General features: G+C 47.7%; 1 protein-coding gene across 2 annotated transcripts in view; it reads right to left on the bottom strand.

Annotated features, from left to right (window-relative positions):
* Window positions 1-15,791, bottom strand: part of LOC144599310 (uncharacterized) — a 157,492-nt gene that overhangs the window by 29,724 nt on the left and 111,977 nt on the right. The gene's annotated exons all lie outside the window — the stretch shown is intronic.

The raw sequence follows: 15,791 nt of genomic DNA on the forward strand, positions 1-15,791 counted from the left end.
CACTATCCTACACCCACTGGGAACAATTTTTTACATTTGCCCAGCCAATCAACCTACAAACCTGCACGTCTTTGGAGTATGGGAGGAAACCGAAGATCTCGGAGAAAACCCACGCAGGTCACGGGGAGAACGTACAAACTCCGTACAGACGGGATCGAACCTGAGTCTCCGGGGCTGCATTCGCTGTAAGGCGGCAACTCTACCGCTGCGCCACTGTGATGTCAAGTTGGAAAGGATACAGAGAAGATTTACGAGGATGTTGCCGGGACTAGAGGGTGTGAGCTATAGGGAGAGGTTGAGTAGGCTGGGTCTCTATTCCCTGGAGCGCAGGAGGATGAGAGGAGATCTTATAGAGGTGTACAAAATCATCAGAGGAATAGATCGGGTAGACGCACAGAGTCTCTTGCCCATAGAAGGGGAATCGAGGACCAGAGGACCTAAGTTTACAGTGAAGGGGGAAAGATTTCGTAGGAATCTGAGGGGTAACATTTTCACACAAAGGATGGTGGGTGCATGGAACGAGCTGCCAAAGGAGGTAGTTGAGGCTGGGACTATCCCGACGTTTAAGAAACATTTAGGCAGGTACATGGATAGGAGGGATATGGGTCCAAGGCAGGCAGGTGAGACTAGTGTAGCTGGGACATGCTGGCCGGTGTGGGCCGGTGTGGGCCGGTGTGGGCCGGTGTGGGCCGAAGGGACTGTTTCCACACTATCACTCTATGAAGGGCCTGTTTCCACACTGTGTCACTCTATGAAGGGCCTGTTTCCACACTGTATCACTCTATGAAGGGCCTGTTTCCACACTGTGTCACTCTATGAAGGGCCTGTTTCCACACTGTGTCACTCTATGAAGGGCCTGTTTCCACACTGTGTCACTCTCGCCACTCGCTTGCTTTCACTTTCACTCTCCTCTTCTACATTTAACCGCGTCTCTCAAACAGACAGACAGCTGCCACAGATAGACACAGAGTGTTGGAGTAACTCAGCGGGTCAGGCAGCATCTGTGGAGAACGTGGACAGGTGACGTTTCATAAGGTCATAAGTGATAGGAGAAGAAATAGGCCATTCGGCCCATCAAGTCTACTCCGCCATTCAATCACGGCTGATTTATCTCTCCCTCCTAACCCTATTCTCCTGCCTTCTCCCCTCTGGCACCCGCACTAATCAAGAGTCTATCTACCTCTGCCATACAAATATCCACTGACTTGGCCTCCACAGCCTTCTGTGGCAAATAATTCCACAGATTCACCACCCTCTGACTAAAGCAATTCCTCATCTCCTTCCTGAAGGGACGTCCTTTAATTCTGAGGCTGTGCCCTCTGGTCCTAGACTCTCCCACTGGTGGAAACATCCTCTCCACATCCACTCTATCCAGCCCGCTCACTATTCTGTACGTTTCAATGAGGTCCCCCCTCATCCTTCTAAACTCCAGCGAGTACAGGCCCAGTGCCTACAAACGCTCATCATAGGTTAACCCGCTCATTCCTGGGATCGTTCTTGTAAACCTGCTCTGGACCCTCTCCAGAGCCAGCACATCCTTCCTCAGATATGTTTCGGGCCGGGATTCTTCTTCAGACAGCGGCCTCACATGAATCCGTTCAGCTGTGCCCCACGATGCTCATTCACTTGTATTGCAAAACTCACAGCCAACTACTGCTGATATTTTACACTCAGAGGTCACTGTAAGGAAGTAGGTGCCATCGTGGAAGGGGGAGTGAGGCTGTTGTACAATTGGCCATCTCTGTCTCGTTGTAATTTAGGTAATGAAAATCGCTACAGTTAATTAAATGGGCAGCAGTGGAGGAAATGACATTTATTTCCTTATCATGGTACAGCTCCTGTGACTCTGCTGATAAATGTTGATGGCCGTCTTCATTTACATTCGACATTTCACGGTGAAACTCACTGCACAGTTTGGAAGCAAGTTATAGCAGGTTGGTGCTAAAACATCGTGCATTTACAGTCTCTGCTATTGAGAAGCCGAGATCAAGAGACAAGAGTGTTTCATTGTCGTGTGTCCCAGATAGAACAATGACGTTCCTACCTGCAGCAGCACAACACAATATGTGACATAGTGCACTGTAAACAATATAATAAACCAGAAAAAAACGTTCAGTGTGTGTGTGTATACATATATAATGTGTGTATACATATGTTTGTGTGTGTATATATATATATATATATATATAGTGTAAGAAATATAAGAAAATAACTGCAGATGCTGGTACAAATCGAAGGTATTTATTCACAAAATGCTGGAGTAACTCAGCAGGTCAGGCAGCATCTCGGGAGAAAAGGAATGGGTGACGTTTCGGGTCGAGACCCTTCTTCAGACTGATCATATATATATATATATATACACACACACACATATATACATATGTGTGTGTGTGTGTGAGTGTGTGTATATATATATATATATATATACACACATATATACACATGCACACACATACACACATACACACACATATATACACACACACACACATATACATACACACACACATATGTCTATATATATGCTTTCAGAAGCTTCCAACAGGCCAAAGTAAGGGAGTTGGCTGTACAAAGCCAAGCAACTATTCCATTGTTCGGCGGGCTGCAAGCTGACAGCACAGAGCTACTGGTGACAACAGGTACTGCCCTTTATCTCAGGTGAGCCACTCTCTGTGATGCTGGCCTTGCCTCACCTTTATCTCAGGCGAGCCACTCTCTGTGATGCTGGCCTTGCCTCACCTTTATCTCAGGCGAGCCACTCTCTGTGATGCTGGCCTTGCCTCACCTTTATCTCAGGCGAGCCACTCTCTGTGATGCTGGCCATGTCGTGTGCCGACACTCACTCACACTGTTGTAATGAGCTCCCAGCAGGATGAGCACATCTACTGCCGATGACCCTACAGCCCAGCGGCACAAGCCAGCAGTGTGGACAAGGTGACCCGCTCTCAATATGAAGCCCGACCACCACAAAAATCATCCAAGACCCAGAATCGATGGAAATACGCAGCAAATTCAGGGCAAGCTGTCAGTCGGAGAGAGTGGATAGTCTGAATGAGAAAAGACACAAAGTGCTGGAGTAACTGTGAGCACAGAGAACAACTCCCCTGCAGTTGTCCCAAGACGGGTGGCACGGTGGCGCAGCGGTAGAGTTGCTGCCTCACAGCGCTAGAGACCCGGGTTCAATCCTGACTACGGGCGCTGTCTGTACGGAGTTTGTACGTTCTCCCCGTGACCTGCGTGGGTTTTCTCCGGGTGCTCCGGTTTCCTCCCACACTCCAAAGACGTACAGGTTTGTAGGTTAATAGGCTTCGATAGAGAATGTAAGTGTGATAGACAGTGTCAGTGTGCGGGGATCGCTGGTCGGCGCGGACTCGGTGGGCAAAGGGCCTGTTTCTGCGCTGTATCTCAAAACTAAGCTAAACAGTGTCAGTAAAAGGACGCACATTTGAGGCATTCCTCTAAAAAATCCAAGGCATTCGAATGAACCAAATCTGTTCTGCTGAGATTCTAAACAACCAGCTTCAGTCCGGAGATTCATCGCCAATGATGTTTGGTGGGAGAATAAATAAAGAACAACACCACTTTGCAGTGACAAGCTGCTGTGTTGTGATGCATGTGTGAGTAATGCAGACACACACACCAAACATAACACTTCCATTCCATTGCTCAAATCTGACATCGCCAACACTCTTCTGCACAGAGACCTGCTACACTTAAATAATGTGCAGATGCTGGTTTTAACCGAAGATAGACGCAAAATGCTGGAGTAACTCAGCGGGACAGGCAGCATCTGTGGAGCGAAGGAATGGGTGACATTTCGGGTCGAGACCCTTCTTCAGCCTAGACCCGAAACGTCACCCGTTCCTTCTCTCCAGAGATGCTGTCTGTCCCGCTGAGTTACTCCAGCATTTTGTGTGTATTTACACTTAAATAATGACATATATTGTCACTGCCAATAGATGTGGTGTTGTTTCTAATCCTGTATGCCTTCGGACATAATGCATGGGTTTCATGGAACTCTGCAAGAATCTTGATAATTACTGTCATATAAATCTGAAATGAACTAAGTCATATATACCTCAATGTTGAAGGAACTCAGCGGGTCGGGCAGCATCTGTGGAGGGAATGGACAGGTGGCGTTTCAGGCCGGAACCCTTCTTCAGATACTTCTTCTTAAGTCTGAAGAAGGGTCTGAAACTCCTGAAACTCCACCTGTCCATTCCTTCCACAGATGCTGCCTGACCTGCTGAGTTCCTCCAGCAATTTGTGTTCTACTCAATAGACAATAGGTGCAGGAGGAGGCCATTCGAGCCAGCACCACCATTCAATGTGATCATGGCTGATCATTCTCAATCAGTACCCCGTTCCTGCCTTCTCCCCATACCCCCTGACTCCACTGTCCTTAAGAGCTCAATCTAGCTCTCTCTTGAATGCATTCAGAGAATTGGCCTCCACTGCCTTCTGAGGCAGAGGATTCCACAGATTCACAACTCTCTGACTGAAAACGTTGTTCCTCATCTCCGTTCTAAATGGCCTACCCCTTACTCTTAAACTGTGGCCCCTTGTTCTGGACTCCCCCAACATTGGGAACATGTTTCCTGCCTCTAAAGTGTCCAACCCCTTAATAATCTTATACGTTTTGATAAGATCCCCTCTCATCCTTCTAAATTCCAGTGTATACAAGCCTAGTCGATCCAGTAGAGTAAACTAGCATCTGCAGTTCTTTGTGTTTCAAATATACCCTACTCTAATCAATTATATATATGTAGAGATTTACAGCACGCAAACAGGCCCTTTGGCCCATATCGTCCAAGATGCCCCATCTAGGCCTGAAGCCGTTGTTCCTTCACATCGAGGCATAAATTCCGCTACCCCTCCTTCTCTGCAATGTGCCATCAGATTGCAGCTCTGCAGGACTTTGGTCTGGCTGTAACTGTAGCATTGTGTGCTGTTCTGGTCGGCCCATTGCAGGAAGGATGTGGAGGCTTTGCAGAGAGAGTGCAGAGGAGGTTCACCAGACGCTGCCTGGATCAGAGGGCATGAGCTATCAGGGGAGGTTGGACAGTCTTGCATTGTTTTCTCTGGGGCATCGGAGGCTGGCGGGAGTCCTGCACGTGATCCATATAAACTTGTCAGGAATTTTCAATCTGAAAAGGGTCCCAATCTGAAACGTCACCTATCCATGTTCTCCACAGATGCTGCCTGACCCGCTGAGTTACTCCAGCACTCTGTGAAACGTCACCTATCCATGTTCTCCAGAGATGCTGCCTGACCCGCTGAGTTACTCCAGCACTCTGTGTCTTTTTGTGTAAACCAGCATCTGCAGTTCTTTGTGTCTAAACTTCTATCTGATCGCCTTCAATTACACTCTCTCGTTTGTACAGCACGGTGGCGCAGCGGTAGAGTTGCCGCCTTACAGCAAATGCAGCTTCGGAGACCCGGGTTCGATCCCGACTACGGGCGCCGTCTGCACGGCGTTTGTACGTTCTCCCCGTGACCTGCATGGGTTTTCTCTGAGATCTTCAGTTTTACTCCCACACTCCAAAGGCGTGCAGGTTTGTAGGTTAATTGACTGGGTAAATGTAAAAATTGTCCCTAGTGTGTGTAGGATAGTGTTAGTGTGCGGGGATCGCTGGGCGGCACGGACCTGGTGGGCCGAAGGGCCTGCTTCCGCGCTGTATCTCTAAACTAAACTGAACTGAACAGTGTGGATGATATTTGACTCCAAACCACCGCCGTGGCAACTTTCACACGGCCTCTGAAATAGCCGACCACATCACTCAGTTTAAGGGCCTCAGGGATGTGATAAACACCGGTACTGGCAGGGACTCTGGTTAGTTTAGTTTAGAGATACAGCAGGGAAACAGGCCCTTCAGCCCACTGAGGCCATGCCGGCCAGCAATCGCTCGCACTCTCCCACACACACTACAGACAACTTACAATTATACAAACCAATTAGCCTGCACGTCCTTGGAGTGTGGAAGGAAACCGGAGCGCCCGGAGAAAACGCACGCAGGTCACGGGGAGAACGTACAATCTCCGTACAGACAGCGCCCGTGGTCAGGATGGAACCCGGGTCTCCGGCGCTGTGAGGCAGCAGCACTACCCGCTGCGTCATCGTGCCTGCCTGGGATTCCCCAAATGGTGACATTTAAAAAATAAAATCAATGTTCTTCTGCACCTTGAGTTATGCAAACCAGATTGCACTGAATTATTCTGTAACAATAGTCGTCTCGTGTATGAATAACTGATTACATTGTTGTTCAGACAGCATGCTTCATTTTTATGCATCTGGGAAATGTTGTCCCTGTGCCTCTGACGATTTCACTGCACTCCCTGTGTTACAGGGAGAGCAGTGAAATCGTCAGAGGCACAGGGACAACATTTCCCAGATGCATAAAAATGAAGCATGCTGTCTGAACAACAATGTAATCAGTTATTCATACACACCACTGTGTGATTAATGCACACCACTAACCACTCCCTGTGTTACAGGGAGAGGTTAGTGGTGTGCATTAATCATTCACTCGCTATTATCTTGTAACTGTTCCCCGTTGAATTCTGTGCTCTCCCCGACATCTTTTCCACTGCGTCTGACTGCACATACGATGGAGAATGTACATTTTTGCTGCTGAAATCTTCACTTTCATTCAAGACATAATTGGGGGGGACTGAGGAGGGGGGGTCTCGGATTCTTCTTCCCCGATACGCGGAAATAACTCTTTCCACTTCCATCACTTTTGAAACGTCGGAGTTAGGAAGTGCGGGCCCGACAGGGAACGTTGTTGAACGTTATGACATTTTTCTTCCCCCCCCCTTCCCCCCACGGTTTAAGCCAGTGATGCAGAATCTACCAATGAGAAAGATAATTGGTGGAAGTGCCACACTGCAGTCAATCACAACAGCCTCAGTAATAACGTCTATGATCAAGGTTTAAACTGTGGTTGCCATAGCATTGCAAATCATTCCTTTGTTCTTCACCAACAAGAACAACGACTGCAGCTCAAATCACTTGGGTTTGTCTCTGGACAGCTTTAATGCCCCATTAACCTCTCCCACCAAGATGCCCGTAGTGGACCACTTTCACCAAAGGCTCGACCTTGCCTTATATCTTCACTTTTCACCTCAAATGTACTTCAAAAGTCTCATCGACATTAACATGGAAGATTGACACAACGTGCTGGAGTAACTCAGCGGGCCAGGCAGCATCTCTGGAGAGAAGGAACGGGTGACACTTCGGTCTGGGGAAGGGTCTCGACCCTAAACTTCTCTCCAGAGATGCTGCCTGCCCCCGCTGAGTTACTCCAGCATTTTGTGTTTATCTTCGGTGTAAACCAGCATCTGCAGTTCCTTCCTAAACATTAACGTGGACACTTGTCCAATGTAAACGCAATCTCAGCGTTCCCATCCCCCTTGCATTCAGGGTGATCAATGGTTGGCACGCACTCAGTGGGCTGAATGGCCTGTTCCTGCACTGTATCTCTAAAGTGAAGAAATGTCTCCTCATCTCAGAGCTAAATGGGTGCCCCCTTGCCCTGAGCATTGGCCAATCGCACACAAATCTCATCATAGATTAACCCTCGTCCTGTGCAATCAATCAGTCTACATCACATTCATTCCAAGGCATGGAAATCGTGGTTTAATCACAGAGAATAAAAACAGGGCACAGAAAAACTGCAACGAAGGGGAAATTATTGAAATGAACTTTCGAAAGACATTTGATGAAGTGGAGATAAAAGGAAGGTTAAGGAAACGGACGCTCGGGGAATAGGGAGGCAAGTGGCAATGTCGAGTGAAAAATACTGCCTGCAGGACAGGAAGCATCGTGTTAGAATGAGCAGGCACTTTCACAGCAGAGGATAGACCATAATTTCAGGCACAATGTTGGTCTGGCCACCGAAATCCACAATATCAAAAGTTTTAAAAAACTTTATAAACAGATCACTAGGGCAGCACGGTGGCGCAGCGGTAGAGTTGCCGCCTCACAGCGCCACAGACACGGGTTCGATCCCGACTACGGGCGCCATCTGTACGGAGTTTGTTTGTTCTCCCCGAGACCTGCGTGGGTTTTCTGCGAGATCTTCGGTTTCCTCCAAAGACGTACGGGTTGTACGTTAATTGGCTCGGTATAAATGTAAATTGGCCCTAGTGTGTGTAGGATAGTGTTAAGTGTGGGGATCGCCGGTCGGCACGGACACGGTGGGCCGAAGGGCCTGTTTCCTCGCTGTACCTCTAAACTAAACTAAGAACTGAAGCCACCCAAATGGTCTTCCTCCTCAAATAACATGGAATGCCTCTTCCAATACCAAGCGTTCATCTTCCACAGGAGTTTAGGTTAGGGTTTAGATATACAGGCTGGAAACAGGCCCTTCAGCCCATCAAGCACGGGGATCTTATTGAAACATATAAAATTCTTAAGGTGTTAGAGATGCTAGATGCGGGAAGATTGTTCCCGATGTTGGGGGAGTCCAGAACCAGGGGTCACAGCTTAAGGAGGAAATCTTTTAGGACCGAGATGAGAAAACATTTCTTCACACAAAGAGTGGTGAATCTGTGGAATTCTCTGCCACAGAAGGTAGTTGAGGCCAGTTCATTGGCTATATTTAAGAGGGAGTTAGATGTGGCCCTTGTGGCTAAAGGGATCAGGGGGTATGGAGAGAAGGCAGGTACGGGATACTGAGCTGGATGATTAGCCATGATCATATTGAATGGCGGTGCAGGCTCGAAGGGCCGAATGGCCTACTCCTGTACCTATTTTCTATGTTTCTATGTAATTCCATACCGACCATCACTCACCCATTCACACTGGTCATCCCACTTTCCCATCCATTCCCTGCACACTGGGGCGATTTACAAGGCAGGGCTCAATCGACCTACAATCTTGGGATGTGGGTGGAAACTGGAGCACCCGTAGGAAAGCCCCACAGTCACAGGGGGAACATGCAAACTCCACACGGAGAGCACTCGAGGTCAGGATGGAACTGGGTCCCTGGGGCAGTGAGGCTTCACCATTGTGCCGCCCTGAAGCTATTTCTTCACAAGCCAATGTTCGTGTGGGTGGGGTAATACTGCAGTGGGGTATTGTGGAGACCAGGAAGCCTGAATGATGACGACCCTCCCTCAATCCTCCAACACTCTTGGGTAGGGAGCTGCAGGATTCAGGAGACATTTGACTCACTAACCTAGCTCCTGGTGCTCTCCCAAGACCCCTTTGGTTTGGTTTAGTTTAGTTAAGAGATACAGCGCAAAAACAGGCCCTTTCGCCCCACGCCGACCATTAACACTATCCGGCACCCACGAGGGACAATTTTTACATTTGCCCAGCCAATTAACCTACAAACCCGCACGTCTTTGGAGTGTGGGAGGGAACCGAAGGTCTCGGAGAAAACCCCCGCAGGTCACGGGGAGAACGTACAAACTCCGCACAGATGGCGCCCGTAGTCGGGATGGAACCCGGGTCTCCGGCGCTGCATTCGCTGCAAGGCGGCAACTCTACCGCTGCGCCACCGTGACCCCCCTTGTCTAATATCTCCAGTAATGACCATCTGACCATGAGCTACGTAGGACCTGTCACCTCTCTGGGTTAAGATGTCATTATACTGGTACTAGACAGGCAACACACCACTCACTGTGTACAAACAACTTGCCCCATACACCGCCTTTCAAGTTTGTCTGTCTTACCTTCAAGCTGTGTCCCCTAGTCTTTGAGACAAAGTCAAGTCAAGTCAAGTCAAGTCAATTTTTCTTTGTACAGCACATTTAAAAACAACCCACGTTGACCAAAGTGCTGTACATCAGCTCAGGTACTAAGAAACGAACATACAATGGCACACAAACATAACAGCACATACATAAACAGTTCACAGCGCCCCCTCAGAGGGCCTCAAACGCTAGGGAGTAGAAATAGGTTTTGAGCCTGGACTTAAAGGAGTGGATGGAGGGGGCAGTTCTGATGGGGAGAGAGATGCTGTTCCACAGTCTCGGAGCTGCAACCGCAAAAGCGCGGTCACCCCTGAGCTTAAGCCTAGACCGCAGGATAGTCTTATGCCTGTCATCATTTTTTCACTCCCATCAGTTCTCACCTCACCCTCTGACGCTCCAGAGAAAACAACCTCTCCTTACAGTTAATACCTTCTAATTCATTCTGCATTCTGATCATAGACACAAAAAGCTCAGCGGGTCAGGCAGCATCTCTGGAGAAAAGGAATAGGTGACGTTTTGGGTCGAGAACCTTCTTCAGGTAAACCTTTTCTGCAATTGTTTAAAATAATGTCCAAAAGGTTTAAGGTGTGGTAATTACCTTAATCACTAACCAGTCTCTCTCCTCAAATACAAAAACATTACCCTTAAGCACACCTCTAAACTCGAAGCATTCCACATCACTGTTTTCTGCTGAAGTCAAGAGTCAAGAGTGTTTTATTGTCTTATGTCCTGAGACGGAACAATGAAAACCCTACTTGCAGCAGCACAACAGATAGATAGAGCTCTTAAGGATAGCGGAGTCAGGGGGTATGGGGAGAAGGCAGGAACGGGGTACTGATTGAGAATGATCAGCCATGATCACATTGAATGTCAGAGCTGGCTCGAAGGGCCGAATGGCCTCCTCCTGCACCTATTGTCTATTGATATGTAAATATCGTACTCTGTAAACCCCATAATAACCAACAACAAAAGTCAATATCTGTATAAAAACACAGGCAGACAAATAAATATTCAGCAACAATAGACAGCAATAAGGTGAGGGGGGGGGGGGGGAGATTTAATAGGAATCTGAAGGATAACTTTTCCACACAGAGGGCGGTGGGTGTATGGAACGAACTGCCGGAGGAGGTAGTTGAGGCAGGGACTATCGCAACGTTTAAGAAACAGTTAGACTGATACATGGATAGCTCAGGTTTGGAGGGATATGGACCGAGCGCAGGCAGGTGGGACTAGCTTAGATGGGACAAGTTGGCCGGTGTGGGCAAGTTGGGCTGAAGGGCCTGTTTACACACTGTATGAATCTACGACTCTGGTGCAGAGACCGGTAGAATTCTACAACTCTACCCATTGCAGAACTATAATACCCAAGTCTATGTAATTTGGAGTCTATTTGGAGGTTGTGGTGTTTAATAGTTTGTACGTGCATGTGTGGAGCTGCTAATACGTTACAATGGTATACAATACTGAATCCCTGCTATCACCAATAAACCAGCACCCAAAGTGGCATCCAAAACAAAAAATCCATTAGCCAATGGCTTAGTGACAACTTGCTCCTAGCCAGTTGACAAGAACATTAAAATCCACTTCCCATTGTCACCACTCTTTAGTGTTGTTGCATTTCCCATTACCGAGTGATAATGCACAGAATAATAATCAGGGACATTAAGGTAATTTATCAACTGCAACATAATAGTTTATGGAATTACAGTGCATCAATATATTGCAGAGAATTAGTATAATTTGCACAAAATTACTCAAAAAACATTCTATTTTTGCCTGAAAGGTCATTGAAAGCACCCAACAATTACGATCTGCGTAACTGGATGAGAGATTGAATTGGCCGATGGTTTCAAATGCTATCATGTGTTTCAATAGCAAAGCGATAGATAAAAGATGTTCACAACTTGACCTGATGACATTTGTCGTCGAGCTTTTTGTCAGTGACATTTATCATCAGACCACCTTTGTGGCATTTAAATATGCCAGTAATGTATCACTAATTCTCATTTCTATATATGAATGGTGAGATCACACTGTTCGCTGTAACTGACACGATTCTTGGGAGCAGGGAGACTAATTGAGCTGGCCACTTTTATATACTGCCCAGGACAGGATGGCCCTGCAGAGAGTAGTGCGTTCGGCAGAACGCACCATGGGAACTACACTCGTCCCCCTGCAGGACCTATACATCAGGAGGTGCAGATCCAGAGCAAGCAAGATCATGAGGGACCCCTGCCACCCCAGTAACGGACTGTTCCAGATGCTACGGTCAGGCAAACGCCTCCGCTGTCACGCTGTGAAAACGGAGAGGATGAGACGGAGCTTCTTCCCACAGGCCATCAGGACTGTCAACTTTGATAACCCCAGAGACTAAATTTTTGTCGACACTTTTTGTGCTATGTTTAGTAACTTATTAACTTTATTTATATGCTGTAACTGTAATTATTTTTGTGCACAACCCGCAGGCATTGCCACTTTCATTTCACTGCACATCGAGTATGTGTATGTGACAAATAAATTTGACTTGACTTGACTTGAGCCAGGCTAATCTACTAACAAAGGTAGACGCAAAATGCTGGAGTATCTCAGCGGGTCAGGCAGCATCTCGGGAGAGAAAGAATGGGTGACGTTTCGGGTCGAGACCCTTCTTCAGACTGATGTCAGGGGATTACTCCACTAATCTCCCATGACCTTCGAGTTCTGAACTTTTGCTCCCTCAAATCGTCCTTCCAGAATACAAAGCAGATATAACCCTCTAGATGGCAAAGCTTTATTCCAGCTGACTAAGGTATGAATAAACACCTCGAGCCCAGCGCCAGAGACCTGGGTTCAATGCCGACTACAGGTGCTGTCAGTATAGAGTTCATACGTTCTCTCTGTGACTGCGTGGGTTTTCTCCGGGTGCTCTGGTTTCCTCCCACACTCAAAAAAACACAGATTTGTAGGTTGATTGGCTTTGGTAAAAAATTATAAATTGTCCCTCGTGTTTAGGATGGTGCTGATGTAATCAATGGCTGGTCGGCACAGACACGGTGGGCCGAAGGGCCTGTTTCCTCACTGTCTCTAAAGTCTAATGTCTAAAGACATTAAACTGGGAGCCAGCTAGATTTCACAGGGACAGGTTGATCAGTAAAAAGGATCAAAGTAACAGCTCCATCTCTTTGCTCCTTCTGGGCATGACGACTGAAATCAACATTTGTATTTTACTTCCTATCTCATACTCTCATTTTAGTACATTTACTTATGTTTAATTTTATAACCAATTAACATTAAAGACTATGTACAAATCTGCCTGGCAAGCTGATGGTAATAGAATATGGAGAGATGACAAGAAAAAAAAAAACTGCAGATGCTGGTTTAAATCGAAGGTAGACACAAAATGCAGTAACTCAGCGGGTCAGGCAGCATCTCGGGAGAGAAGGAATGGGTGACGTTTCGGATCGAGACCCTTCGTCAGACTGATGTCAGGGGAGCGGACGTGACAAAGATAGAATGTAGTCGGAGACAGTAAGACTGGTCGGAGAACTGGGAAGGGGGAGGGGATAGAGAGGGAAAGCAGGGACTATCTGAAGTTAGAGAAGTCAATGTTCACACCGCTGGGGTTTAAACTACCCAAGCCAAATATAAGGTGTTGTTCCTCCAATTTGCACTGGGCCTCACTCTGACAATGGAGGAGGTCCAGGACAGAAAGGTCAGACTGGGAGGGGGAGTTGAAATGCTGAGCCACCGGGAGATCAGGTTGGTTAAGGCAGACTGAGCGGAGGTGTTCAGCGAAACGATCGCCGAGCCTGCGCTTGGTGTCGCCTTGTTCTCCCCGTGTCCTGCGTGGGTTTTCCCCGAGATCTTCTGTTTCCTCCCGCACTCCGGGGGGGGGGGGGGGGGGGGGGGGGGGTGGTGTGTGTGTGTGTGTGTGTGTGTGTGTGTGTATGTGTGTGTGTGTGTGTGTGTGTGTGTGTGTGTGTGTGTGTGTGTGTGTGTGTGTGTGTGTGTGTCTGGTTGGAGTGGACTCAGTGGGCCTGTTTCCGCGCTGTATCTCTGAACTAAAAATTAATGCCTCATGCGAATCTAAAATGCCTTTACACAGTTAAAGTATGGGACAACACAGACTGGGCGTGTAGATGCAAGTTTATCACCGGGGTTGTCATGTGGGCATCTCCCTTCACTGATGTTTCGTAGAGTTAGGCCCAAGACTCATCGGGAAGGCTGAAGAGTTAGTCCAGGCGTCCCAGGTGTGTGGGTTAATTGACTGGGTAAATGTAAAAATTGTCCCTAGTGTGTGTAGGATAGTGTTAGTGTGCGGGGATCGCTGGGCAGCGCGGACTCGGTGGGCCGAAGGGCCTGTTTCCGCACTGTATCTCTAAATCAGAACAACTCCCCTCAATACCTGCTCTCACCACCTCTGCGACTTGCATGCACGACGAAGCAGCAAGATTAGTCAGCCCTGCTTTACTCTGTAAAAACAAAGGCATTTGGAAGCTCAACTCCACTAACTGAATGAAGCAGATCTGTCTGAAGAAGGGTCTCGACCCGAAACGTCACCCATTCCTTCTCTCCAGAGATGCTGCCTGACCCGCTGAGTTACTCCAGTGTTCTGTGTCTGCCTTCCACTAATTGAAAGTCCATTTTAAAAGCAGCACTAATATATTCCTTACCATCAGATCATGATAATGAAATGAAGCTTTTAAGAAAGACTTTTGAATATTTTATGTCGCGGTTACTTAAAGAATGAATTATTTGTAAACAAAGCATAACTCGCTAATCTTTATCTATTAAATCACAGCGGTGCGTTCTGGCAGCTGAATGTTTACACTGATGTCGGGATAGTAACAAATGGAAAACCATGTTCGGCAGTCAATATAGATTGCCACTGCTATTGTGATTTAGCGGTGCATGGGGGAGAATTAATGCTTAAAAACCAATACTAAAGGCAGTGAATCATAGTTCCATGTTCTCCTGAGATGCTGCCTGACCCACTGAGATGCAGCAGCATGTTGTGTCTTTCTCTGGTCTACACCAGCCACTGCAGCCCCTTGTTGTTATAAATGAATCAATCCATTATTTGTTGAACGGTTTGCTAAAAATATTGTGAATTAAATCTAAGGGGTAACTGTTTCACACAGAGGGTGGTGGGTGTACGGAACGAGCTGCCAGAGGAGGTCGCTGAGGCTGGGACTATCGCAATGTTTAAGAAACGTTTAGACAGGTACATGGATGGGGCAGGTTTGGAGGGATGTGGGCCAAACGCAGGCAGGTGGGACGAGTGCAGCTGGGACACGTGGGTCGGTGTGGGCAGGTTGGGCCGAAGGGCCTGTTTCCACACTGTATCACTGTGACTCTATCCATGCGGCCCCTGGTTTTGGAATGTGCAGAGAATGTGCGTACGTACGGGAGTGCTGTTGCAAAAACATTGATCTACACAGATATGTCAACAGCCTCGGAAACACGGAAATTGTTCCAGCAGATTGCTACATGTCCGTAACATTCAGTGATGGTTTTAGGAGGCACAGGAACCGCAGATGCTGGCACCCTGAGCAAAGCACAAAGTGCTGGAGGGACTCAGTGGGTCAGGCAGCATCTGAGGGGGAGGTGGCCTGTCCTCTGTGATGGAGGCAAAGGGATTGGGAAAGGGGAGAAAGGTTTCAGAGGGAGTCCGAGTGTATTTGACAGCAGGGTGAACATGATGAAATCAATGAGTTCTGCACGCAGATGCTGCCTGACCAGCTGAACTCCTCCAGCACGTCGTGCTCTGCTCAAGAGTCCAGCACCTGCTCGCATTTATTTTGAGATGGCTTGTGTACAAAGACAGGGATGTAATGTTGAGGCTCCATCAGGCACTATCAGGCCGCATTTGGAATACTGTGACCAACTTTGGACACTGTATTTTCAGTCAGAGAGCTGTAAATCTGTGGAATTCTCTACCTCAGAAGGCAGCGGTGGCCAATACTCTGGATGCTTTCAAAAGCGAGTTAGATAGAGCTCGTAATGATAGCGGAGTCAGGGGGTATGGGGAGAAGGCAGGAACGGGGTACTGATTGAGAATGATCAGCCATGATCACATTGAATGGCGGTGCAGGCTCAAAGGGACGAAT

This window comes from Rhinoraja longicauda, chromosome 13 (assembly GCF_053455715.1).
Source record: "Rhinoraja longicauda isolate Sanriku21f chromosome 13, sRhiLon1.1, whole genome shotgun sequence".
Classification (NCBI taxonomy): Eukaryota; Metazoa; Chordata; class Chondrichthyes; order Rajiformes; family Arhynchobatidae; genus Rhinoraja; species Rhinoraja longicauda.